At 38.9% G+C, this 26,668-nt stretch overlaps 1 protein-coding gene and 1 pseudogene across 1 annotated transcript in view; both read left to right on the forward strand.

Moving 5' to 3' along the window:
• MDGA2 (MAM domain containing glycosylphosphatidylinositol anchor 2) overlaps positions 1–26,668 on the forward strand; it is an 847,781-nt gene that overhangs the window by 205,111 nt on the left and 616,002 nt on the right. The window lies entirely within an intron of this gene.
• LOC118987662 (60S ribosomal protein L34-like) overlaps positions 1–26,668 on the forward strand; it is a 36,838-nt pseudogene that overhangs the window by 2,433 nt on the left and 7,737 nt on the right.

Raw genomic sequence — 26,668 nt, forward strand, 5'->3', positions numbered from 1 at the left:
AGGGCAAAGAAATCAGTATGAGTGTCCATCTGCCTTGACGCTTCGGTAATTACATTTAGTTTGTAAGTCCCACGAGGAACAAACCTACTCATGTCCTCTGTCTTCTTTCTTTGAGATATCTTTTGACAACTACTGAGAGACAAGATTTTGGAAAATTGAACTAGGTCCTGGTGTTAGCTTGAGGCCATCCCAAGACCACTTTTGTCACTGTCACCCACCTAGAAATATTTGGATTTGGGAGCCTTTGCAACACCCTCTCCCAACTGCCTTCACTTCTCACCGGACTTTCTCTCCTGTTCTAACCTGATCCCAATGCAAGACCAGTCCCATTTTCCCCATGTCCCTGCTGTGAACTACTGCCCTCCATGGCCCTGCATTATTATAGGATCCAGACAGTTTCCAAAGCCTGTTGTCCAATGTTTCCCACCACACAAAGATTTCATTATGTGAGAGACAGTTTTAATGCAGTTTTCACTGTAACCATGTTTTAAGTATGGAGTTGAAGTTTATTTTATATGGGTTATGTATAAAGCAATTTAATGAGGTTAAATTAATAAATAACATTAAACGATAAAAGACTTCTAATGGGTGTTGGACTGTGTCCTCAATACACACACGTGCCCAAACAAACGTTGAATCCTCATAACCTCATTGTTTCACCATTATACAGATGAGAAAACTAAGGCGCAGGGGGCTCAATGGCCCACCCAAGGTCAAGGAGCTGCTACGGGGGAGAGTGAGAAGTCATGTATACCCCAGTGGTGTGGCTCTAAGAGACCATCCTCCACCCCACTGCATTATGCCGCCTCTTTAGCTACTTCCAAATATTCGAAATTATTTCAAGCTACCAAAACCTTTACATAATGCCCTCAGTCCTGCCATTGTCGAGCATATTAATAGAGGGAGGAAAATCTTTATTGCCTCTCGCACTGCAACATTCATGTGTCTCTACTTCCAGATTTTCGATTGCTTGAAATGCTATCCCATACTTTTGCATTCCTGCAACATATGTACTTTGTATGTCATTGTTTTAATCACTCAGCTCCCCCTAGTCAGCCACTGATATATGCTGATGCTTGGTCTTTGAGAAGGGTAGAGGAAGCCTTTCTCACATACTAAGAAGCTCTTTTTTTCCCCCTTTCTAACTGCCAGCCTTATCTTGGCTTCTCCTCTTTACCATTTTGGCAGGCGTTTATCATGAATCTTTGCAGCTTTTTGTTGAGAAAGTAGTAATTTATGATCTTTGTGTCATTTTTAAGAATAGAGGTACTACTGTGTGGCGCCTTCACAATCCCTTCTTAGTCATAATTGCTCTTGTTCACACTCTGAGTTGGTGGTGTGCCCCAAACTATTGGCTTTATTCCTTGTAGAAGTGATTCAGTTGCCCTTGCTCATTCTCTGTAGTTCCCTCTCTTACGTTCTGACAGTAGGGCACAAGTTTCCAAAAGTGAGACTGAAGGTACCTAGAAAATAAAGAAACATGTGCACATATTTCAGAGGAGGATTTTGAAGACTTCACTTTGAAATAACAGTCCTCTTGAAAGTTACCCTTGCTATTCAAAGAACGAAAACCTACTCACTCTAACGGAAGTTGAAAGATGACAGTGAGTTATTTCATGGACATCCTGTTCCTGTAAAATGAGGCACAGCTTTGTGACTGACAGGCTGAAATTGAAACTGGAAAGTCAGGAAAGCAGACTCCTCTCTACCTCTCAAGGGTAACACCCTGTCTCTCTGCTTCTGCCTCTCTCACCTGCTCACCTGTCTAACCTCTATCCATCCTTCAGTCTCAGCGTCCTCATGGTCTCAAGTGACTATGTAAATCCCAGTCTGAGTTTTCTAACAAGAATTACTGTATCAGTTAATTAAAATAACTTGCAAGAAATAGAACTACATTGATTTTCTGAGCCTATGGAGTTTTTCTTCTGGATCTCATGTCCACCTTTGGCCCATCTGCGGTCCAATCAGCTGTGGTTCCTGTCTGCCAGCAAAAGCAGAGCTACGGAGACTGTGTGCATGAGTGTGTACGTAGTTAAGTTAGAAATGAGTTTTAAAACTATATGACCTAGCTTATCTTGCTGTTAATCATTGCAGGTAGAACTTGCAAATAATTATAAAGTTTATGTTGGCTGTCTGTTCTAAGCAGTCCTCTCTATAAGCATTTGGTTGTTAAATTATCATGTGCACAATTATACTTTAAGTTATACCTATTGTAGGCTAAATAAATGTCATCAAATAAGGATATATATGTGTGTGTGTGTGTGTATGTATGTGTATATATATATATATATATATATATATANTTTTCCCCAGAAATTTGCTTGGAAATTAAGGACTTTTATATCCAGAGTATCCCTATTCATCTCTTTGTGTATATGAATTTCCCCATTTTTCAAAATTCACCTTATTACTATTTCCTACGTGAAGGCTTAGCTAATCAGTTAGGCTCATATACATGAATCCTTGTTCATTTTTCATCAGGTGCCTCATTTGGATGATACACAGTATTTATATATTGGATCCCATACAACTATTTGGTCTAATAAATTATCAACAGTTACTATTTTAGTTCTGGGATGCCTGCACTTCTTGTTTCTCTACATGTGTTATGAACATGCTGAGAACAAAAGCTAAGACATATACAGTCCACACAATATCTGCTATCACATTGCATGCTTGGGTCAAGCACTCATGTGATTTCTTTTAGGAATTTATGCATAAATAATTCTAAGAGGGGTATTTTTCAGTGAAATGAGACAAGGAAATAAGTTTAGTAAACATTCAGTTTGAGACTTAAATTTAATGAAAACTATTTTTATGACATAGTGATTGTTTTCCTCCATTCTATATTTATTGTTTTCCTCCTTTCTATATTTAGCTTTTCATGAATTGCAGGATTATTGAATATTCCTGTTCTATTCCATGTCTTGGAGTTTAATTTATTTCTTTTTTTTAACTTTTAAAATATATTTTATTTATTTATCTTTAGAGGGGAAGGGAAAGAGAGAGGGAGAGAAATATCAACGTATGGTTGCCTTTCATGTGTCCCCTGCTGGGAACTGGCCTGCAACCCAGGCATGTGCCCTGACTGGGAATCGAACTGTTATCCTTTGGTTCACATGCCCACACTCAATCCACTGAGCTATGCCAGCCGGGGCTAATTTATTTCTTACAAACAAGCTTTATTTTCTAAAACTATCATTAACTTCTCTACAATTTTTGTAGCAAACTATGACTATACTTTATAAATATTTTTGCTAGTAAAGTCTAGTTTCAAAACTTAGCTGTAGGTGCAAATAAATTTAGTATTGAAATCTCCCAGGCAAAATTTTAACTTCAGTCAAATATTCCCAGTTTCTAAACCCTTCATTATTGATTTTAGGTAAGTATTTCTAAAACTTACACATCGAGAATAATCACTTGGGGCTTTTGTTCCCTCTTGGGGGACTCTGAGTCAGTGTCTCATAGGTAGAGGTTGTAATTTTAACAGAAATCTCTATTTTTAAACAAATGTCTATTCTGTTTATTCTGGAAGAATTTTGTATTTTAAAAAAATAGCCTCAGGCAATATTTAACATCCAGGAACTTTGGAAACATCTGTACAAAAGTTACTCTACTTGTCTGCTCACTTCATTTTTAGTTATGAGTCTTCGTGGACATCACCTACCATAGTCACTCATTTTATTGGGAACGTCTCTTGTGAGTTTGATTTAAAGATAGCAAAGTGATTATGATTGATTAAGCTTCTTTTACTGGCAAAGACCTAAGAGTGCACTTAGCTATGATTAGTTTTTATCACTTATATTTTTAATTAGAGCAATTCACTATCCCTGATCAAATAAGTAGGGATCCCACAGATTTGGATTTGGGGACTGTTAACTGAAAGCACAATACTCACCTATGAATTTCGGTTGTCCCTGCTGGTGTTTCAGGCCTTTCAAAGTGTTCCTCTTTGATATAACTTGAAATTGGGTTTCCAGGAAAAGTGAATAGCTTTGAACCACAGTAATATCATTCACTTCACATGGAAATAAGAAAACTGGGATCACATGTTGTTCAAATCTTTTTCATTAAATATCTGCCTTTGGTCTTTTTCTTTCTTTTTTAATGCCTTATTGTGGTTTAGTCTGTGGTCTGCAATCATTGCCAGTGTTTGTGGGGCTTGAATGTATCCGAGCTGCTGAGCAGAGTCTGTGAAGGAGCGAATGTTCACAGTGGGAAGCCACTTTCCTGAGAAATAAATGTACCACAGGAAATTTAAATTGCTTCTATTTTTTTTTACAGTGCTATTCTGTTTATAAAACTAAAACATGCTCTCGGCTGTTATTTCCAGGTCTGAAGTCTCTCTGTTCTAAGATCTGCACAATTCTCTTTCTTATTTCTATTTGAGTAAAAGTTTGGCAAAATGTTCTTCCTTGACCCTGCTGGTTTTGTGCTTCCGTCTTACAGTGTAGATACACATTTTGAACTTGAGCGGCGTGCCGCTCTGGACATACTTAATTGTGACTCTTGTATGAAGTAATTAGGAAGCTCTGGGGTTATGCAGATCAGACCTCACATTTAGCCCCCTCTCAGTCTTCTTAGCTGGAAAAGGTGTAGCAGAGCCCTCTGTTCAGGGAGAATTCCTGAAACCTGGATTGTGACTGATAAGCAGTTTATTCCCTCAGATTTGGAAAGCAAGATTTGAAGATTTTCCTTTTCTTTTTACAAATCAAATTAGAGGCAGTCCCCTTGTATGATGTGAAGCTGTGTGAAAAGAGTAACATTGTACACTTTTCTTCTTTAAATGTTTTAATTAATATTTACATAGCTATGCATATAATGAATATATGATATTAGTCATGTATGTCTGTGCTGCCTACATTTCTGTTGATGGGACTTGTGGACCTCTATAGTTAGCTGGAGAGATGTTCAAAGGTCAGGAAATATGAATCAGGAAGACTCGTGTTATCCTTTGTCCTAGTGGATTTGAGCGGCCCCCACGTGGGACCAGGAGTCTCCTGTATTCTGTCCTCAGTGTCTGCGGTGTGCCATTATGTCATGTCTTCTCTTCTAAAGAGGGCACACCTTGGGTGAGCTGCAGGTTGAGTCCTGGATTGCCAAAATATTGTTGCTGTATAAAATTTTATTAACATCCATTACCCATACATAATTTTCTTTTTTGTTCTTTATCCTGAATTTTTTCATGAATTTATAGCTTGTTCCTTTTTAATACTAATTCTTGTCTCCTCCCTTTGTATCTCATCTCAGTAAGTAACCCTAATGTATTTGTTTCTAAAAATAGAAATAAAATGTACACCAAATTGTAAACATTATGTGCAGTATTTGTTCATTTATGTAGCACCTTTTCCTTGTAGTGTATTTCTTTTATTTCTCTTTCATTTTCAGAGTATGTAAATATTTCCAACTCTCCAATTACCTATTTTCCTATTAATATTTTCAGGCAAAGCAGGAAAAACTTGTATTTCATATGATTTATGATTGAGATAAATCATATGACCTATGATTTCAGAACATGTCCTATATTAAGCATATCTAAAAAAAGAGTATTAAATCTCATAGGAATCAATTATAACACTGACAATGGGTGAGAATGAAGAACATAGTATTACCTTATTTTAAAAAAAGATCAGAATCAGATCAAGTGAAAATAGTTAATTTTGTAATTTTGAATTTCAAAATATGAGACTAAAATTAATGTACACAGGTACTACTATAGTGAAAAATCCATGGTAAATCATATAATAATAAATTACCTGGTTTGTGAATTATGAACATATGTGTTTCTTCTTCCTACTACTCAGAACAATTCCGCGTTAGCATCTTTAATAGAACTTTATTGAAATATCTATCATAACACCTAGGTTATTATTTTTTATCCTCACCCAAGGATATGCTTATTGATTTTAGGGAGAGGAGCAAGAAAGGAGAGAGAGAAGCAGAGAAACATTAATGTGAGAGAGAAACATCGATTGGTTGTCTCTCCTGCACTCCCAGACAGGGGACTGAACCCACACCCTGGGCATGTGCCCTGACCTGGAATCAAACCCAAGACTTTTTGGTTTACAGGGATGATGATCTAACCAAGGGAGTCACACCAGCTGGGACAATACTTAAATTATTATTAAATTTGGTACTACCACATTCAGTTTAAATTTTTCTCTTGTATTTATTCTAGAAAGAGGGGAAAATGGGAAGAAAGAGAGGGAGAGAAACACTGATGTAAAACAGGAATGTTGATTGGTTGCCTTGCATGCACCCTAATCAGGGACAAAACCAGCAACCCAGGTGTGCTCCCTGGCCAGCAGTGAAGTGGCGGCCTCTAGGTTAGCAACACATCGCCCAAGCAACTGAGCCACACTGGCCAGGGCTCATTAAAAATTTTGATAAGAGCAATAGTGTTCAAGACTTACAAACTTATGAAATAATATAGATTTCTTGGAATTTTCCTTTTGATAGCATCATTTCGTTGTATGGGCTTGATATTTTCTTTCTAACAACTTTCTCCTACTGAAACATACAAATGGAAAAGAGGCAAAAGAGGAAAGGAAATGAAAAGAAGGTGTGGGTAGGTAAATAAATAGACACATAGACAAATGTCATGATTCTTTAAACATATGAAATTAAGCCCTGGCTGGGTAGCTCAGTTGGTTAAAGCGTCATCCTGATACATCCAGATTACACATCAGATGGCCCAGTAGGACACATAAAAGAAGCAAGGAATGAATGTATACTGTATTTTGCCATGTATCATGTGTGCTTTTTTTGCCCAAATTTTTGAGGGAAAAATACGGATGCACATTATACATGGGCAGTACTAATTCCATATCTATAATGTTTTAATTATTCCATTTATGCTTATGCATTAAAAGTATAACTCTAGGAAGCAATAATGTAACTGTATGCAAAATAATACCCTGGATTATGATAATTGGTTTTGTTTCTAAAAATAAAAAACATGTAAAATTGAATTAAAAAAATTAAAATGAAAGATTTTTTTCCAGAAAGTTTGGGCCAGAAACGTGAGTGCACATTATACACTGCGAAATATGGTAGATAAGTAGAAAAACAAATCTCTCTCTCCCAATAAATAAAATTTAGAAGTAAACTATGAAATGAACCATTGAGCCATGGCACAGTCTGGAGGGAATTATCATCCCTTTAAGTGGCCCAGTCCCACCACACTTATTCTTGAGAATGCATGACCTGTGCTATGGAGAAAGCCAGGCCACTGCGTTGCACTTCTAACTCCCCAACTCTGAAGCTTTCTGGAGGCAATACTGCTTGGGAAAGTCAGAGTCATTTCCCTTAGACCCTCTCATCAGTCAGTGAACAATTCAGTGATATCAAGGAGAATAATAGAGTGGGGATTGATGGCATCACATTGCCTTTGGAGGTGTATTTTCAGCACATAAAATTCTGCAGAATAGTAGAAGTAGACTGAACCATGATGATTTAGAGACTTTTCTGGTCAAAGAATATAGACTGCCTCAAATTCACTGGGATATAAATATTTCCTCTCTTAGATAAAGAATCATTGGAGGGAAGAATAAAATATACTTTCATCCTACAAAATCATATTAGATAAATTTGGGGCCATTACTGGAAATTGAACGGGAAGCTCTGCATATGGACTCTGACAAAAAAATGGAATATTCTTTCAGAACCAGAGGACAATGAGAGTGCAGAGATTAATTCACAATCCTCTCTTGTTTGAAGACTTTTCTGAATTAAAAAAAAAATCATTTATTGGTTTTAGAGATAGAGGAAAGAAGAGGGAGGGAGGGAGGGAGGGAGGGAGGGAGAGAGAGAAGGAGGAGGAGAAGAAGAAAGGAGAGGAGAGAGAAAGAAACATGGATTTATGGTTCTACCCATTCATGCTTTCATTGGTTGCTTTTGTATGAGCCCCAGCTGGATATCCAACCTGCCAACTCAGTGAATCAGGATGACACTCTAACCAAATGAGCTACCCAACAAGGGATAAACATGTATCGAACCCAGCATATCAGGGCAAGATATCAAAAGCTTGGGGTGGAAAAGAGAGAGAATTAAAAAAACTTAGGTGCATAAAAATTGGTAATATCTTCTTAAACCACAGGAAGGTATAATTTACTTGCAAAAAATAGTTTAATATAGCAAAAGTAGATGGTCTTAGAAAATATCTACCATTGTCATTTAGAAAAACAATAAAAATCAAATAAAATAACAAAAATGACCATATGACCTGAGACTAGGAAGCCCCAATAAAAGATCAAAATTACATTTGTAGAATGTAGACTGAGTCAAGCTAAAATGGAAAAGGAAATAAACTTTTTAAGTAGCAGAAAAATACAAATAAAATGGGACAACTAAGTCCAAGGATGAAGCGATGAATGATAGTTAACAGTGCAGAAGATCAAATAAATACAGCGGAATACGGTTACAAGCTATCTCAATCTTCTTTTGAGAAAATATATTGTCTCCTTCCTCTCGAATTTTTTTCTCAATTATTGTTTACACCATTCCAAAACCACTTATCACACGGCAATTGGAATTGCTTGTCTCCATGTATTAATTCTCAATTGTATTTTAATGTATGAAGGTGATGAGTTTGCGTTCGTGTAGTTCTCATTGCATTTATCAAATGTTGGCAGAAAACATGCTTTCTAAAATGCATGCTGATTGCTAAGGTATGATTAATATTTCCTCCTCTGGAGGAAACAAGATATACTGAGTCTTTTCATTCCAAACTGGTAATATATATGTTAAAACACAGTTAGTACATATTATCCAACTCCACCAAGTAATTAAGTCCCTTTGACTACCCACCCCTTTGTTGATTCATATACGCTTTATGAGGGTATTCCTTCATTCATCCCTCCAGCCGCTGGATTTAGCCCATTGTTGCCGTATGCCAGCTTTGGTTTTAAATATCTCATTATACTGACTAAGCTAGGACATCTGCATGCTGAAGTATCATTTTCCAAAGTTGACATAAAGTGTGACATTTTAAAATATGTCTTAAGTACTGTTCTTAAGTATATGTATCAGTAAGGTGTAGTACTGTCTTTAGCTAGAATGCAGTCATATAGTGAGTCGCCATATTTCTACTGCTTCTCTGTAAAACATTAGTGAGAGAATGCCCTTGAAAGTTTCAGACATCATATTTCTTTGTTAAAAGAGGTTACTCTGTTTAATCATTTGCATTTATTTGTCTCTTACAAAGGACATTCTGACTTGCCATTTATCTTCTGATTCATCCCTCACCCTATGGTTTCACACCTCTCTTTTTTAAAATGTACACAACTTTCTTGCTAACACTGACTCAATTGTCTATTTTAGTATATGTGTTATAATCTGTTCTCAAAAACTTTTCTGTGATCTCTTAATATTCCACAATGTCATACCTTCTAAAGCCTTATAAAGTCTCCTTCCCTCCTCACCTTCCTTTCAGTTAAAACATGTGATACAAATTAACTCAAGGAATTTAGCATTTTATTTTCAACAGCCCATTCTCATTCATATTTTAATATATGACCTGCAATTCACTTTCACCCATAAATATTCAAAACAGAACAAAACCAAAGCTATTCTGTTTCTGTGGCTTATCTTCAAGATCTTTGAGCATCAAAATTTTCCAGTAAGTCATTTTATATTATTTAATATTTCCTCACACCTTTTCAGATCAATCTATATAATGTAACCTTCTTTAATATACTTCTGTTTTGTACATTCTCAAAAAATATACATTCATAAACTTCTTAATATCCTTAATGTCACAATATGCTTTCTCATTCTTGTCCATGTTATATAGAACTCATGATCATATCCTTCGAATGGTGTTGTAAGATATTGTTTTTTAAATCTCTTTGGATTGAACAAAACTGAAACAAATGTCGTGCACATGCGTGTTCAGTCTCATTGTTATATCCATTCTCAACAGTCATCTGTGTTCATTTGTCAGTACTATCTTCCTAACCTTCCCCATTTTCAGGGGTATTTCCAGATTGCTCCCATTTTATCTTTTCTCAAAATCACCTTTGCTTGGAGGAGTGCAAAAATATCTCACTTAGAAGAGTGAACGCTGGATTTGAGGAGACCTTGAAAGATAAACATTTTTGATCATGCATTGCTTCGGGCAGCCGTTCAGCGCCTTCAGGCCCTCCACTTCCAGGGGTCGTCTAGCTGTCCGCTAACTAGCCTCGCAGTCAGAATCTTTTTATGTCCACAGCACCACAGAAATTGAGAGACGATTGTAGAGCTTGGAGAACCGGCTACATATGTGAAAGTTTATTCTTACGGAGTGCGAAAATTATATAGAGAATACTTAAAAATGGAAAAATGATGATAATTTTCAGTGATCTCCTCCGGGCTTTACATGCTCTAGAGTTACATTTTAGGTAATTTTAGGTCTTAATATTTTATGTATTTCACATATTAAAGAAATATTGAGGTTATAAATATAGCACAGACCAAGTCATTCCTCTTTTTGAAAAGCAGAATGTAAAACTTCACAAATCAATACTGCTTTTTTTCCACTCAACTTCCCCCTCCACATAAATAAGTGTTGAGACAGGGTAGGAGTGGAACAAAGTCTATCATGGGAATTTCATTTGCTCTGTCAGACGTCAGAAATTCCAGAGACTGCTGCCAGTGATACTCTCCTTCCTCCCGATGAAACAGAAGTTCCCACCAGCCCACAGTGGATCAGCAGTCTGAGGAACAAAGCAGTCTCATTTATTAAGCCAAACCTCCCTGTTGGGGCCTATTTTACAATTCTATTAGCAGAGGGAGTACAGAGCCTATAAAACGACCAATCAAAGATTTTCATGTCCTGTATGTTATCATTTTCGAGTGGCAGTGAGCATCTGTTACCTCATCTTTATCAATGCCCATCGCTATGGCTTGAGTTTCGCATGTCATCAGACTTGCAGAAGCAGAGGCTGGCCTTTACTCTCTTGTCAGCCAATCACAGCAGTTATGGAACTCACCGCGCCTGACGTATGTTAACTCTCACGCAAGGAAATGTCTTGGCAGGTATTTCTAACTCCTTTGAGTTGTGTGGCTTCTGTCATAAATTGGCACTAGCCAATTATTTAGTGGCTACCGCAGTATTTCAAATACACTGTAATTTTATGACTAAAATGACTCATCAGAAAATCAACTCGTTTTCTGAAGATCTTTACCTTTTTGGCTACTTGAAATTGTATGGGATTTGAAACCCTATGCTTTTCCATTTGTCCCATAGATGAGGGTTACAATTAGGTGGATATCCAATAAGGAGGGGAGAGAGCAGTAAGCCTAGTGAGAAATGAGTAAAGAGGCTTCTAGACAATTCGAACTTTACTCAGTATTTGCTAGGTAAGGAAGATAGTCTTGTTTTGGTTGTTTTTTTGCCAAGTAACAAACCGCTCTCAAATTTTATTCCTTACAGACACAAATGTATCACTTTTCAAAATTTCTGCAATTTGGGTCTTGGATTTGTTAAAGATAAAATACCTCGCTATGCGTTGAAACTCTGTGGCATTGCTTTGTAAGGAAAATGTTACATTTAAAATTGAGAGAGCAAAGACAAAGCAATTTAAGATATGTGAAAATGCTGGAATAATCAGAAGCTAAATTCAGGCCTGGTTTAGAATTGATTATAGCTCTAGCCCATGGTTCATTTGGTTGGAGTGTTCTCCCGTACACCAAAAGGTTGCAAGTTCAGTCCCGCGGACAGGACACATACCTGGGTTGTGGGTTTGATCCCCAGTTGGGGGGGCGGTGCAAACAGGAGAAACAGGAGGCAACCAATCAATCTCTCTCTCTCTCCTCTCTCCACCCGCCCCCCCCCACCGCACTTTCTCTCTCTCTAAAAGTAATGGAAAAATGTCTTTGGTGAGGATAAAAAATGATAAAATAAAATTACTTTTTTGACATTTCTTCCATTTCTATAAATGTACGTAGTAATAGAGCACTCAATAAATTCAATAATAATATAATAAAGCAAGACTGTGAAATTCTTTAAACTTTACTATAGAAATGTAAATCACCATAATTTTTATTATTCAATGTAGACTTATAATAAACCCCAAAATGTTAGTGATGTAATATAATAAAACTACATTTCTTACTAATGTAAGTTACTATAATGTGCTTTTAAAGTTGGTTGCCTTCAACACTGTAATTCCTGGGCTTAGATGCCTTTAGTCTTTTGTCTTCACTACTTTAGCTGCAGGATAAGAAATGAGATGATGATGAAGTTTCTTAGCCATTTTATCTTAGAACTGACATGTCACTTTTGTAAACATTCCATTAAAGAGAGTGTTAGACGCCCCCATCTGAACTTGGTGGGGCTGGGAAAATACAGCTGGGCTGGGCTGGTGCTTTGTAACCGTTTCCATTTTCGGAAGGAGAGAACAAATGATGTGGTGAACTTTGACGTAATTGATAGGCTGTCCAAGCTGCGCGGACCCCGTCGGTCTGTGTGTGTTCCTAAGGAGAAACACCGCTTATGCAGCAACACTGCACGTCTGCTCGTGATAGCATTCGTATTCCTGCTCAACACCGATTTTCTCACTTTTAAAGGATTTTATTAAGTTTCTTTTCTGTTTAGCAACTAAAAAACATGTTCTCTTGAAGCGTTTGGTCCCTAGAGTTTCACTACATATCCCCTGTCTATTCTCACCCGTCTCTGAAAGTGGTTGAGTCTTTCTAAGGTGTTCTCTTCTATTAACTCTGTTGTTTCCATTTGTTTAGTTTTGTGTCAGTGTGAAAATGACAACTATTTTATTCTGTGTTATAAATTTTCATTTACACAGAGGCCAATAAATAAAATCTATTGGCCAGGATCAAAATCCCATTATATTGAACAACTAGCTGCCTAATATCACAGCTGTATGTAGTTAACATTGGGTAGATACACAGAGAAATCTGTAAATTGTCGTTATTACTTTAGACCTTTGACCATTATTTGTGTCTTTTCCCTGTCCTGGTAAACCGGTTGACATAAATATTAGCTTAAAAGGTTCCTTCTGGGTGGGTTAAGATTAGAAAGAGTTTCCAACAGAAAGTTCATGGTGCCTTGTCCTAGGTCAGTCTATACTTAGCTCTCTCTCTTTGGCTTTCCAAAGGGAGGGGCATTTAGTTGGACACAGGCTCGGGTTCTACTTTACCACCGCCAGGTACATGTGATGGAAATTCGCAGAATGACCAGAAAAGACAAAAAAAAAAAAAAAGTCAGCATTAGCCCCAGTTAATTTTATTCCTTCCACAAAAACACGAACGTTTCTCTATTTATCATAGTGACCCCACTGGGATATCCTTAAAGAATTCTGGATGCATTTGATTCAAATCAGAGATCTTCCTCCCTGGGTCGATGACTTGGAGCTTAAACTGTGCTGTTTTAGCAAGTCTTTAGAATCTGTCAATAGTAAGACTTATTCCAGTGATTATGGAAGGCGATTGAGGTGGGAGTGGCAGTGGAGAGACCTGGTGAAGGACCTCCCGAGACCACCTTTCTCTAGGTGGCTGCCATTTTAGCACCCCTGTGGCAAGCCTCGGTTCCTGCCTGATGTATGCTTCTCTTACATCCCTCCTGGGAGCTGGGGAATACAGGAGTTGACAGCACCTGCCCCATACAAATGGGACTTCAGCGGTGCCCCCGCTAACTAACAATTCTGAGTTTGGATTTTTAAAATTGCGTGAAAAGTAAGTCCTTCGGTTCTCTATTCCATTATAAATTCCAATAGCAGCCCCTCGAAAAATTAAATATTCACAATTTTGTGCAACAATCATGCTTCCCTTCAGATTGCACATGAGCAGTCCTTATTCATATTCCCTAATGCAGCACTCTCCCATTGTCCTAAAGGCCGTATATAATTGCTCTAAATATTCTAATGTATCAAATTGTGGTCTGTTCTCAAAACTGTCTTAATAAATGCTGATAGATAAAATAAGAATAATCAAAAGGGACAGGAGATAAAAGAACAGATAGTATAATTCGACATGAATATTCTTTTTCATTTACCCTTACATTTGTTCTGTAGATTCCCTTCATTTGCTTTAATGGTGATAGATAAGGTTAGGAAGTTATTTCCCAATTTCATTTATTTTTATTTTTTTTATTTAATTGTTGTTCAATTACAGTTTTCTGTCTTTTACTCCCATCCCAGCCCACCCCCCCCAAGTGCTCCCCACCTCCCTCCCATTTCCACCCCCTTTAGTTGTTGTCCATGCGTCCTTTATACTTGTTCTTGTGAGTCCTTCCCCTTTTCCCCTGAAATTCCCTCCCCTCTCCCCTCTGGTCACTGTCCCCCTGTTCTCTATTGCAGTGTCTTTGGTTATATTTTGCTTGCTTGTTTGTTTTGTTGTTTAGGTTCCTGTTAAAGGTGAGATCATATGGTATTTGTCTTTCACCACCTGGCTTATTTCACTCAGCATAATGTTCTCCATTTCCATTCATGCTGTTGCAAAGGGTAGGAGCGCCTTCTTTCCTTCTGCTGCATAAAATTCCATTGTGTATATGTACCATAGTTTTTGATTCATTCATTTACTGATGGGCACCTAGGTTGCTTCCAACTTTGACCCAGCCGTAGCCCTGTGCCATTTACTTTAGGCTGGAAACAGATGATGTTCCCTTAAGTCTGAACTGTGAGATAAATCTTTTCTCCAACTGCCTTCATTTAGGGTAGGTAAGTGCATGTTATAAAGAACTTTGCTCAGAGAAAGTAAAAAGAAAAAAATGAGAGATTCACAAAGTTGTGTTTGAATATTTTGGGAATATAATATTTGCTACCAAATATTGAAAAGCTCATATTTAAGTAAGCTGGAAGTAAATCTAAAAAAAAGAGGTATTTATTCTCTGATCTTCAAGGGAGATGTTAATTGGAGTTTTTGAAATCCCATTTGGGTTAAGTAAATAGCTTTTCACACTTTAGGTAGTACTGGTTTTTGAGCTATCTTGTTTGTTTTTTTGCATAGGGAAAACAAAAGAGAAGGTTCTGACTGAGATCTTGTCAGACAGAAAGGAGCTGAGGTCAGTGTCAGCTCAGGCAGCCTTGCTTCTTCCCCTCTACATAATTGTGTGTGTTTAGAAATCCTGAAACCTTAAAATAGTTTTCTGTATTTCTTGTTATCTTTTGGCTGTGTGATTGTTAATTACAAAAGAGTGTTAGTGACCTTTCAAGTATGTTTAACTTTCTCAACTAAATCTAAATTATTAAAGAAGGTTAATCAGATAATTTCTAAGTTTCCTTCTATGTCTAAACAGAGTTATGCTCCTGTGGAATAATACACCCATGATAGGTCTCTACTCATTTGTTTCTCCTTTATTAAAAGATTGCTGGGCACAAAATTGGTTAAGAGCTGGTCATCAGTACTGCTGACTGCTCCTCAGGTCGGAGAAAGGCAATGGCAAAGGCCTATTGGGTGAGTCTTAGCTGCTCATCTGTTTCTAAGGTATACTTTCAAAATGTGAGATAAGATTCCTCTAGAAAGAATTAGGGTAATGCTTCCCTTTTACCCCAAGTCAAATGAGAAGATTTGAAAGACATCATCCACACATCTTGTCATGGGTCACTTGGAATTTAGAGGAGCCCAAAGCTCAGATTCTGTTTCTGCCTGAGAAATTTAGAGGCAGGTTTTCACTGGTGCTGCTGCCTTGACTGTCTGTCTACTAGGGAGGTTAGCTACTGCCTTGGGAACGGCAGCACGGCTACTGTTGGTGGGAGCAAAACTTGTTCCCTTGAATCAGCAGGGGGCCATGGGGGAGGGAGCCCAGCAGGGTGACTTTAAAGAGAACCTTCCTAGGAGTGTTGTCTGGAGGTGCAGACTGTGGGGTGGATGGCTCTGGCCCTGGGAGAGTGCTCAGCATCGCCATTTCTCCAATCGTTGTGGGGGATTTCCATGCAACTCGGGGAGAAGCTACAGGAGGAGCCCATGGCCAGATGGCATTGGAGGCAGTCACTGAAGGCCTTCCCCTCACATCCCTTGTCCCCATTCTTCCCCTGATCTAACTCTCTCAATGGATTCAGAATCTGTGACCAGGAGCAGAGGGTAGTAGTGGGGGTAGGCACAAGATGAGTTCCTGACCTTTCTGTTATCCTCAATCAAAAAACCTCCCAAGCTTAGCAGCACCAAGCTAAGCTAGGGTATGGGGAAAAACATTATATTCGACAGAGTTAGGAGTTCCCTAGACTGGACACTTTTATTATCAAAATGGTGATATTTCGTATATGAGAGCAACAGGAAATATTTTATTATCTGGAATAATAGGAAAATATTTCATACAGGGGTTAGGGGAAGCATGAGTCTGTGAGTCAGGTTTGAGAGAACAGTGTGGAGAGTAATAAATTGTTTGTTGATGACACGCCATGTAGTTAGCTCCTTCAGAATATTCATTACAGTCACTACAAAGAGGCGTGGAATTCATTCACAGCATATGAGTAGAATTCTCGCCTGTCACACGCTCCCACTTCCACACTTGCCTCTGCAGTAGAGCCGGGTAGAGTAAACATGGTGGATATTAACATCATCTATTCAACTTTGACTTTGGAAGTGGCTGCCCTCCAATCTGATACCCCAGCCTTCTTTTATTGTTTTTGAACATCCAAATACCCTGGCTTAGACTTTTTAATCTAACCTTGTACCGTGACAAAGCTCAGGAAATACAAAAGAGAAGAGCAGATGATCATATGGACAAGTGGGAGAAACTCTATTTTTAAATGTTATATGAACTTCACTTCAGTCTTTCAAGTATTTGTGAAGCTGGAATGTTCTCTTCCTCTTCTCCCCCTAGTTTTTGTTTTACAAAGGATTGTCATTAAGAAGAAACATCAACCAAAATATTTCTACGCCACGCCCAACGAGGGAGGGGAAACCCACAGCCTGCGCTTCAGCCGCTGCTTTTACAAACATGTTTTAAGCCACGCAGAAACAGTACAAATTCTGGATCAGAAACATGTTATCTTTTTGCTAACAGACACTGACTGCACAATAGTCCACTGGGATTTCTTGTATAACGGGCTCACCCGTGTTTACCAAGGTGGTTTTTCTTTGTTACAACACACGAAGTTCTCACACACATCTTTCTGTAAAATTTCTGTTGGCAGCCTGTTTGTCTTAAAAATTTTACACTGGTATAAGTTACTTTTTTTAATGCAATAAGTATAAAATTATAGACAATTATTTTATGTTATTACTAACAAAGTTAAAAAACCAGTTATGATAAGTAATTACTTCCTCTGCTGGCATATAGAGATAAGTTCTAAGGCAAGTAGGCTTGTGAGAGTTTCTGGAAAAAAAACACCCAATGATTTTTCAGGCTAATACTACAAAGCTATTCACTTTTTTGCATGAACACAGTATTGACCCAGATTGCTTTCTGTGTCCTTACAAGAGTTATGGAAATAAATTATATTTCGTTCCATTGTGTTCCTTGCTTTTCTATTTGTCAGTCCTCATACCTTCTACTATTGTGGTCTCAAGAAATTGAATTCCATTTCTGACTCATTGCTTTGCCATTCCTATTTGTGCTTATCACTGTCCCAGACCATTTTCAAAGGAACCACATGGCGTTCGATGAAGCTGGTGTGCAGTGAGTCTGCTCTTTTCTCCTCCCCTTCCTCTCACCCTCCCCCCCACCGTCTCTTTCCATTTTCTTATTTTTGTTATTTTTTTTTACTGCTGTCTCCCTCTGGATTTATTTTTTGTCTTATGTTTTGTGATTTCAGAGATTGTGAAAGACTAGTTAGGAAACTGAGAAATTAAAGTTCCTTTTTAAATAACATTTTCCATGACGTCTTTCCTTACTATCTAATAAATTTTGTAAGTTAGCAAAAATGAAGCCATCTAATTAAAAAGACAAAATCCTTTTCTCCAATTTAAATATAACTAGAATATACTAGGTATGATTTGCAACTTTAATAGTTACACCTGTTATTCTTTTAAACTTTGGTAGATACATGACAGAAAAAAACATTTATTTCCATAGATACGTATTCTCTGCATGACAAGTGTAAACAGAAAAGGTAGCTACAGTCGAGTGACTGAAGCAGCCAAAGGCAGACATTCTTCCAGGACCTTGCTGCGGTTTCCTTCTTTCTTTCCCTGTCCTGCATATCATGGGTACTGATCCTGGGACGGCACTAAATGCCCCAATTCTCAATTTCACTTAACCTCAAAGGGAGGAAGCCTAGCAGTAGAATGAAGAGCTGAACAGCTCTATGCGTTCTCTCCTTAATTTTGTCCACTGTACCCGGATTCAGCACTTACCTTTTTCTCTACTGTTGGGGCCTCCCACTTACCCTACAAGGTCCTCACTCTGATGAAGATGGTTTCTGGTCTTTGAAGTATTCATCTTTAGTAGGCAAAGCAGGTATTATGAGAATATTTAATAGAGATTATGGTACATGCTAAGTGCAATGTGTAACTCCTACTTTAAATCTGAGAAAACTGAAGTTTAACTGATAAAGCCAGTTTGGTGGACCTTCTGTGCACTGCATGATTGTACTACTGTTTCACGCTAAGATTATGGAGGCTAATCGCCCTTCCTTTTCTCTGACAAGTCTGGTAAGTAACCGAAGCTCCAATGCAAGATGACATTTTATAAAACCTAAGAAGTCGAACATGCATGCTTTATGGGCAATCAGCCAAGGAGTTTGTGTCTTTGGCAGGGAGCCCACAGGAAGAAAAAACGTCATCAGAAGCAAGATAATCTGTCATTTAACAGGTCCTTCTCTAGTGCGTCCTATGGGCTAGGGACAATGGTAAGGAGGAAAGAAGTGAAAGCTGCCCAATCTAGTGAATAGGTCATAGAAATAGAGCAAAAAGGGTGACCCCAGAATGCACCTACGCAGGAAAGAAAAGGAAGACTGCCAGGGAATGCCTGGGATTGAAGCGTGTGCCCGGAGTTGCCACAGCGGAAGGTCTTGGGCCTTCTCTCTGATCACATGGACTCCTGAGCTCTGCGCTCATCCCAGGGTCTTCTTTCTTCCCTGGAGACCCCTCTTTAGGACCATCCCTAGTCAGTTTGCAGGTGAAAGATGTCTTCCTTTGCCAGGGATACTCAACTGGCTTTTCAATCTAATTTATTCGTCATTTAAATATTGTTGAACAAACAATGTTAATTTATATAGAGTTGTAAAACCATGAAATAGCGAAATTCAGAACAGCAAATTTTGTATGTATTACATATTTTATATATACAGAGCAGGGCTAGGGAAGGGAGACAAAGATGTAATGTTATGAGAACCCGTTAATAGTAACATGCTAATCATTTCCTAACCAATTTTGAGGCCAGAGATCTCCTAGTACTTCATAAACAGACGTGTTATCTATATGTGTGGGGTTGGGGCCCAAGTTCTGCATGCCATTCACTATGCCCCAATATTTAATGCCTTTATGATTGTTTAAGATTGTTCTTGCCCAAGTGGAAAATGAGGGCTATAATAACACCTACTATGTGGAATCATTTTGTGGATAAATATGTTAGGTTCTCAGTTCCTGCCCTCACTACCCACCTCATGGGTCTCTCCTTTCTCACACCACCCTTGTGCACTGGCCTTCAAGGGAGTCTCTGACCAGTCGAGTGTGCCCCTTACCCTGAGCTGACCCCTTCCTGTTCTTGCTGCCAGGAACTCTGAGCCCCCAGACAGCCTCCTGCCTTCCTGTCTCAGCCAGGTGTGTCTCTCTTCAGATCGTCAGAGAGGCCTTGCTTGGCCAGTGTAGCTAACAGTTGGCTCATTGTCCTCTTAATCTTGCTTGATGTTACTTAGTGCACTTTTCACTGGCATTAGAGTATATTCTTTGTGTGTGTGTGTGTGTGTGTGTGTGTGTGTGTGTATTTATCCCTGTCTCCCCACTACCAGAAAGGAGCTCCTGAGAGACAGGAAATGTTCATGTTTGTCCATCGAGTCCGCAGCATCCGGGACAGTGCTTGGCCCTGGATACCCAGGAAGAGTAATATCAACGAATGAAGGAATAGATGAATAAATGTTCATGACTCCCGTAACAGACTGCTTGCCGTATAATAAGAATTCAGCTAATGTTACCCATTACTTTTATTATTGATAGGGTTGTGGTCAACGGATGACAACTATGATAAATAGTGTAATGAATAGTGTGTGTTTGAGTCCCATCCGTTTCCACACCACATCCTTTTTGTATCTTTTCTGTACTATACTGAGTGCATTTTTCCCCTCAGTAGAACCTTGAATCAATATATTTGACTTACGTATCTATTTTCTGGAATCCAATAAGAAAATAGTTGTTCTCTTGCACAGAGTGTGTGCACCTGACACAATTCCTCTCTCCCAGGATATGTTGTGGCAGTGGTCTTCTCATCATCCTCAGCTTTACACTGATGGTACTCTGCTGAATTAATAAGCTTTAAACTCCAGGTCTTTGATTATATTCCACTAACATTATTCTACCTATTGGCATAATAACCTGTGTCCACTTACATGGTCACCTACCAGTGACTTATTTTACTATTGCGCTATAGTTATCATATGTGCACCCATCATTAATCTGATGTTCACAAAACTGTATATTCCACGAGGAAAGAGAGTCTGTCTGTTTCAACAATGCCACCCTCGTACTTAACAGTGTTTAATAGATGTTTGTTGACAAAATATTTGTATACCTACTTCGGTAGTTAAAATTAGATTATCCCTTAATTTTTCTGACAGGTCCTTCAATTTGGCCCCCTAAAAAGGAACTTCTATTATGAAATGGTACGAGTCTTATACAATTTAATTTTTCTCATGTCTAGACTAGCTATTAAACTGCTATAGCATTGTTTCTCATTATAACTTCTCGTTAAATTTCTATTGTTTAAAATTGCCATAAGTTATTATTGATCAATTATTTTTATATCCGAGAGATTTTTAGTGTGAGAACAATTATTAATATATATTTCTGATGTTTTGTTTTATTCATATGTTTTGTTTTGTTACTCATTTACAGTTTGTGACTGTTGCAACTGCTTGAATAATACTTTGAAAGTTTTAAGGAGGCAAAGTGTTTTAGATTCTACTTACTCATTGTTTATTGCCTCACGCTGCCCTAAGGAAGCAGTAGCTCCATCTTACCTTCCCATTATGAAAGCCAGCTGTCAATCCAAATATTTCAGAAGTCATTCACTCTAAGGTGAAAAAGACAGCTATGCTAAAATTATATTTCTTTGCAAATTTGCATTTTCTCAATGACCTAAGTTCGGTGGAGTTTCAGTCACAATGGAACTCAGCTGTTGACTCCTCAGTACATTCCTGAAGGTTTAGTTTGCTCCCCGACCTACGCCAATGTTGCTTAAACATGTTAAACTCAGGCTACCCACATGGAGTGCCCGTTCTGTCTCTCCTCTCTTTGCACTCATTGTCCTAGTCTCTGGCTATCACCACCTGTCATGTTGCAGGGAACCGAAAGGCTTCCTTTTTGACTTCACTTGAACAGGATCTCATCAACAGCATGTTGTCCATGCTGCTTTGTCCACTGCCCACTTCAGAGCTGACCCACTCCTTTTTATTCCCCATAAACCTCTATTTATGGTTGTCTGTGAGGCATGTATTTACTTACTGGCTTTATAGTCACTACACATGGGTCTGTCTACCCTATTGTACTATAATACCGAAGGTAGGGGATGTTTTAGATGTGAATGTGTGGTCCCCAGATGGAATCAGAGCTTGCCATACACTCAGTTATTAGCTGTGACTTTAAATTTTATTCTGTCTTCAGAAGAAATAAAGACCTTCAGAAGGGATAAAGAAATAGGAGAAGTGAAAATCTTATTCATAATAATACCTTGGATTCCAGAGGAAACAATCGCATATTTCCCTCATCACTGTATAAACGTGGATGCAGAGGGCATCCTTACAGTGAGAGGAAAGTCTTTTAGATTTTGATTTTTGACATTTCTTTTTCCAGAGAATCTCTAGAAACCTAAAAAAAGATGTAGAATCATATTAAATTAGAGCATAGGATTTATATGAGCTTTTCCTTCATGACTTTGGAGCTACCATGATACAAACTAGAATAGTATATTTTTCTTCACTCTTCTCTAGAAGGGGGGCGATAAAAATGCCCAGTGATTTTCAATTCTCCTTGATCTAGTTTGAACAATCACTTGTGTCTAAGGTTGCCTGCACTCTCCCCAGAAGCAGACCCTAAGACAAAGTTTCCTGAGATTGTATTCCCAGGAGTGAGAAAATGACAGAGAAAAGGAAGGAGGAGACATAAGGATGTGACATCAGAATACCATTGAAAAGTACCTTGAACTCAGCCCCCTCAGGGGACTCTGGAGAGAGTGAAGATCGCATTGCAGAGCTGTCCATCAAGGCACCGTATTTATGCATCCTCACTAAGGTCTGCCCTGAGCACGAATCTCTTCCTCTGCTCTGGCCCAGCTGAGTCCAGGGCAGGCCTCCCACTGGGAGCTGCAGGTGCTGGCTGTGGGGAGTGACAACCCCCGGGAGCCAGTGCACAGGGTGGTGAAGGGATCAGCACTGGTGTGGAGGTGTGGATGGAGTGATGGCATTGTCTGTGACACCCAACCCGCCTTCCCACCGTGGGTCTCTGCTGAAAGGCCTGGCCCAAGAGAGACACCCGATAGAAACAGTGTAAAGCAAGTGCAGGAAGTAAGGGGAGGCATAATCTGTCAAGAATTTACAAACAAAAATAAAATAAAACTGGCTAAGAGTCAGTCTGCTTTTTATTATCATCATGCATCAGTGGTTCTGAATACTGTCACTGGTAAAATACTTCAGCCATCCCTCTTCCCCACCCCACACACAGTCTCTTGGTGTGCCCCTGTCCTGGCCACTCTCAGGTCCTCAACTAGATAAACTTTAATCCTTACCATGCTTAAAAATAGTATTTGGAGAAAACAGATCTTTTTTTAATGTCAGTCATTATCCCAATAGTTACAAATCATCCAGTGCTCCTCTTAACCCACATTGAAAAAAACCCAAGAAATATTTTTCTGTATCTCTGAAGTACCCGTGTCTTTTCACTGCCGAACCACCACAGACATGAGTGGACAGCAGAGAGGAGGACCACGGGACAATGCGTGAGTGCTCACCTGACATTTCAGGTCTTCCGTGTCACAAATGTCTCTTGAAGAGCTGCTGAGTACTGAGTACTGATTGTTATGCGTATTTTGTGAGAAATGATTACGTAAGTGTAAATTTTTGTGTAAATATGTGTAGGATACACATGCACATAAAGCGTACCTTACATACACCTACCGCTATGCACATACCTATCGGAATTATAGTTCATTTCCTTATTTGACTGAAATTATTGCTGTGCCTCTCAATATAGACTGCTATATTTATCTCCATCATACTGAACTCTGCTAAAGAAAGACTATTCTAGCCTTTGGAATAACTTTTCTTCCTTTTTTATTAACCAGAGCATTACTGCAGTTCATTTCAGCATCCTGAGCAAGACAAAAGGACCTAATTCACAACAGAAGCCTAATGCATAGTTAAATTCTGCAGATTATTTGCTAGTGAGTCAGCCTATTTACCAAGATAATTCAACTTGCAAATTAGTCATGTAGAAAGATTTAGTTGGCAAAGATAAAGTAGGCACATTTGCCCTAAAAATAGACACACTATGCTTCTTCCTAAGGCAGTACAGTAGCGCCACACATAAGAGACTCAGTGAGGCAGAGAGAGACTCTTTTTTTTACTTATCCAAGTGATCAGTTCCTTTCCGTGATAGAGCTTGGAGCACATTGCCAAGCGTTTTGCCAGCTTTTTCACACTGGAAAATAAAACATGGCCCATGCTAATGAACCAGCACCAGCAGGACCCGTTGGCCTGGTTCTTCTTTTGCTTTTTTTGCATTGCTGACATTTCCTCCCTCCAGCTTGGGAGGTGCAGCTGCAGAGCCGCAGCGTATTTTTGCCTCTTGTCCCTTGAAAATATTATTATGGAGCTAGAGGAGTAGAGTAGCCCTACTGGCTTACCTGTGAGAAGAGTGGAAGCGAAGAGGTTGGTTAGAAACATTTGAAATCCTTTGTAAAATGTAATGTGTTGGGCTGTAAGTTTGGAATACAGTGCCCTGCTTTTGGACACATCCATTGACATTTCTTTCAGGGTTGTGAGTGAATCTGAAGCTTGAATATGGGCACCAACCATTCTTTCTGGAGAGAGACATTTGCTCCTGGCCATCCTCCCATTGATTGCATCATTGCAAAAAATCTTACCTTCCTCTTGTCTTGGAAATGAGCTAAAGTGTTTTCCCATTAGATTATTCTGTTTCTAGGCTTTACGTTTCCAAGGTAGTAGGAAGTCAAATCAATACACAAACAGCTGATAACACAATGCCATTAATATATGGCTAGGTTGTTTCTACCTCATCCACTGGTGTTTCTCAGTCACCTGCTAATGTAGAATAGAATGGAATGACTCAGTGAAACAGTACTTCAGAATGACGTGCTGAGAGATACGCAGCCCCTTGTGTGTGTGGCAAACTCTCTATGATGGGAGAAGGTTCCTGACTACAAAGACTGGCATTTTATGGAGAAGGACACTGTACATAAGACATGACCTCCTGTAGTAGTCAGGGCAGTGTTGCCTTTATTAGAGCCCAGATAGCATGGCTGCTCAGAAGAAGCCGGTGCCAGAGCTCATTAATGAGGCTTCTTCAGCAAATCACTCCTCCTGTGGATGTGCTTGCGCGCTGCTGGACTGAAATACCAACGTGCCCACGTGTTTTTCCAGCTGTGCTTCCGAAGAGACCAGCTGCGGGAGAAATTCTTGTCATAGTCTTAGATTACACGAATGGAGCCAGTTCCCGGTTAACGGTTGAAGGCTGATTGGTTTCACACAGTGACTTGCTGTCTTTCGTGCCTCTGCTTTGCACAGTGCCCCATTTGAAATGTGGGGAGCCCATTGTTTTGTCTGTACAAACTATGGGCGGGCTTAGGTGCAGGGCGGAAGGAAATCCTGTAGCCACTCAAGGAATGGGGGCACAGTCACTGTCTTCCAGCAACTTGCAGTTTTTCTACAGTGACTATATATTACGGTTTGAAAAATTGGAATCGTATTGGACATATGAGAGAATACGTGTGATAAGTAATTTTTACTGAGATTTACTACATGTTCTGAAATAGGCTGTGGTTAGGTGCATTATCACATTTAATCCTCCAGATCAGTGATTTTTCAACCAGTGTTACACAAGAATTTTTAAAACATGCAGTACCTGACTACTTAGTCAGGGGCACTGACCTCTTTTCTCCTAGATTGTTGAATAAAAAATGACAACAGCCAACACAATGATAGCCATCTGGTATGAACCAAAATTGTACCTATTTTTTTGTCCGATTGGCAAAAGGTGCACACTTGTGGTGAGTTGCAGAATTTTAATAACTAGTTTATGTGTGCCATGAGATGAAGAAGGTTGACAATCACCACTCTAGACCTAGTTGAGATATCTGAAGCACAAAGGGGTTAAATATCTTGCTTTGTGATTCCAGTGTTTGTGGCCCATGTAGTTTTCCACTCTTCAGTGTGCTCATGTCCCCACTGAACTGCTTCGGAAGGAAGAGGATTCTTTTTGAGGCTATTTCTCATAAAGATAAGGTTAGTGGAATTGGAAAAGGGCACAGTTCTAGGCACTAAACATAGAGAACTTACTATGTAATATGTCCCTTCTTTAAGCCATTTTCCACGTAGTGGTGAATACAAACAAAACATCCATCGTGACCCCATAACGAATGCTAGATGGTGAGAAGGGCCGTGGTGGGAGTCTGTGTGCACGACCGTGACAGCCCCCGGAGAGCACAGAAGACCCACGGTTGGTCCTGCTCTTCTGCCAACAGTGAGCTTGCATTGAGGATCGGCTCCCAACCCAGTGTTTTCCTCAGTAAACGCACTGGCTGAGGAAACTTTCTATGGCTTCTCTGGAAACCTGGGATATTAGAGGAAAATATGTTGGATTACCCAGAAAGTATGACACACTGTAGCAGGTGAATGTGTCCATTTTTTTCCTGCCTTTCTCCTTCCATTCTACCTATGAACTCTACTTGGGTGCCTCTCCTTATAGATACTATATATAAATGTACATATATAGAATTATAAATATATGTGTACAATTAGATTACATAGTATTATACAGGGTGGACAAAAGTCTGTTTACAGTTGTTCATATGGAAAATAATACAATAAATAATAGTAGCACAAAAATAAACTCTGTTTCATGTACTTATAACTGTAAACCTACTTTTGCCCCTCTCTGTATATACTATATATTATGTATAGCAATATACAGTACATTACACAGAGTATTATATAGTCTAGGAACTTCCAGGAATAGGAAGTAAAAACTGAATTCTGTATAAGGAGGTTAAGGGTTGAGAGTTGTTAAAATATTCTCACTAATGCGTGATTTAAAAGCCTGCTTTCTCCTGAGAGTTTAAGAAAAATGTTCATTATAGAGTAGTTTTATATACTCTTTGGAGCCACTGTGTGTGTGTGTGTGTGTGTGTGTGTGTGTGTGTGTGTGAAGATATGTGTTTGTGTGTGTTGACACACAGTTCAAAGTAGGGAGGAGCTGGAAAATAGTGTGGAGATTTTCCACATGCCCGCCACACAGCTTCCCCTTAGGCCAGCGTCTTACATACTTGCAGAATAGTTATCAAAACTAAGACATTAGCTATTGTACAATACTAAGTTAACACAAGGATGGAATTTTTAAAAGA

This window comes from Sturnira hondurensis, unplaced genomic scaffold, assembly GCF_014824575.4.
Source record: "Sturnira hondurensis isolate 20B ecotype Veracruz unplaced genomic scaffold, ASM1482457v3 Scaffold0005329, whole genome shotgun sequence".
NCBI lineage: Eukaryota > Metazoa > Chordata > Mammalia > Chiroptera > Phyllostomidae > Sturnira > Sturnira hondurensis.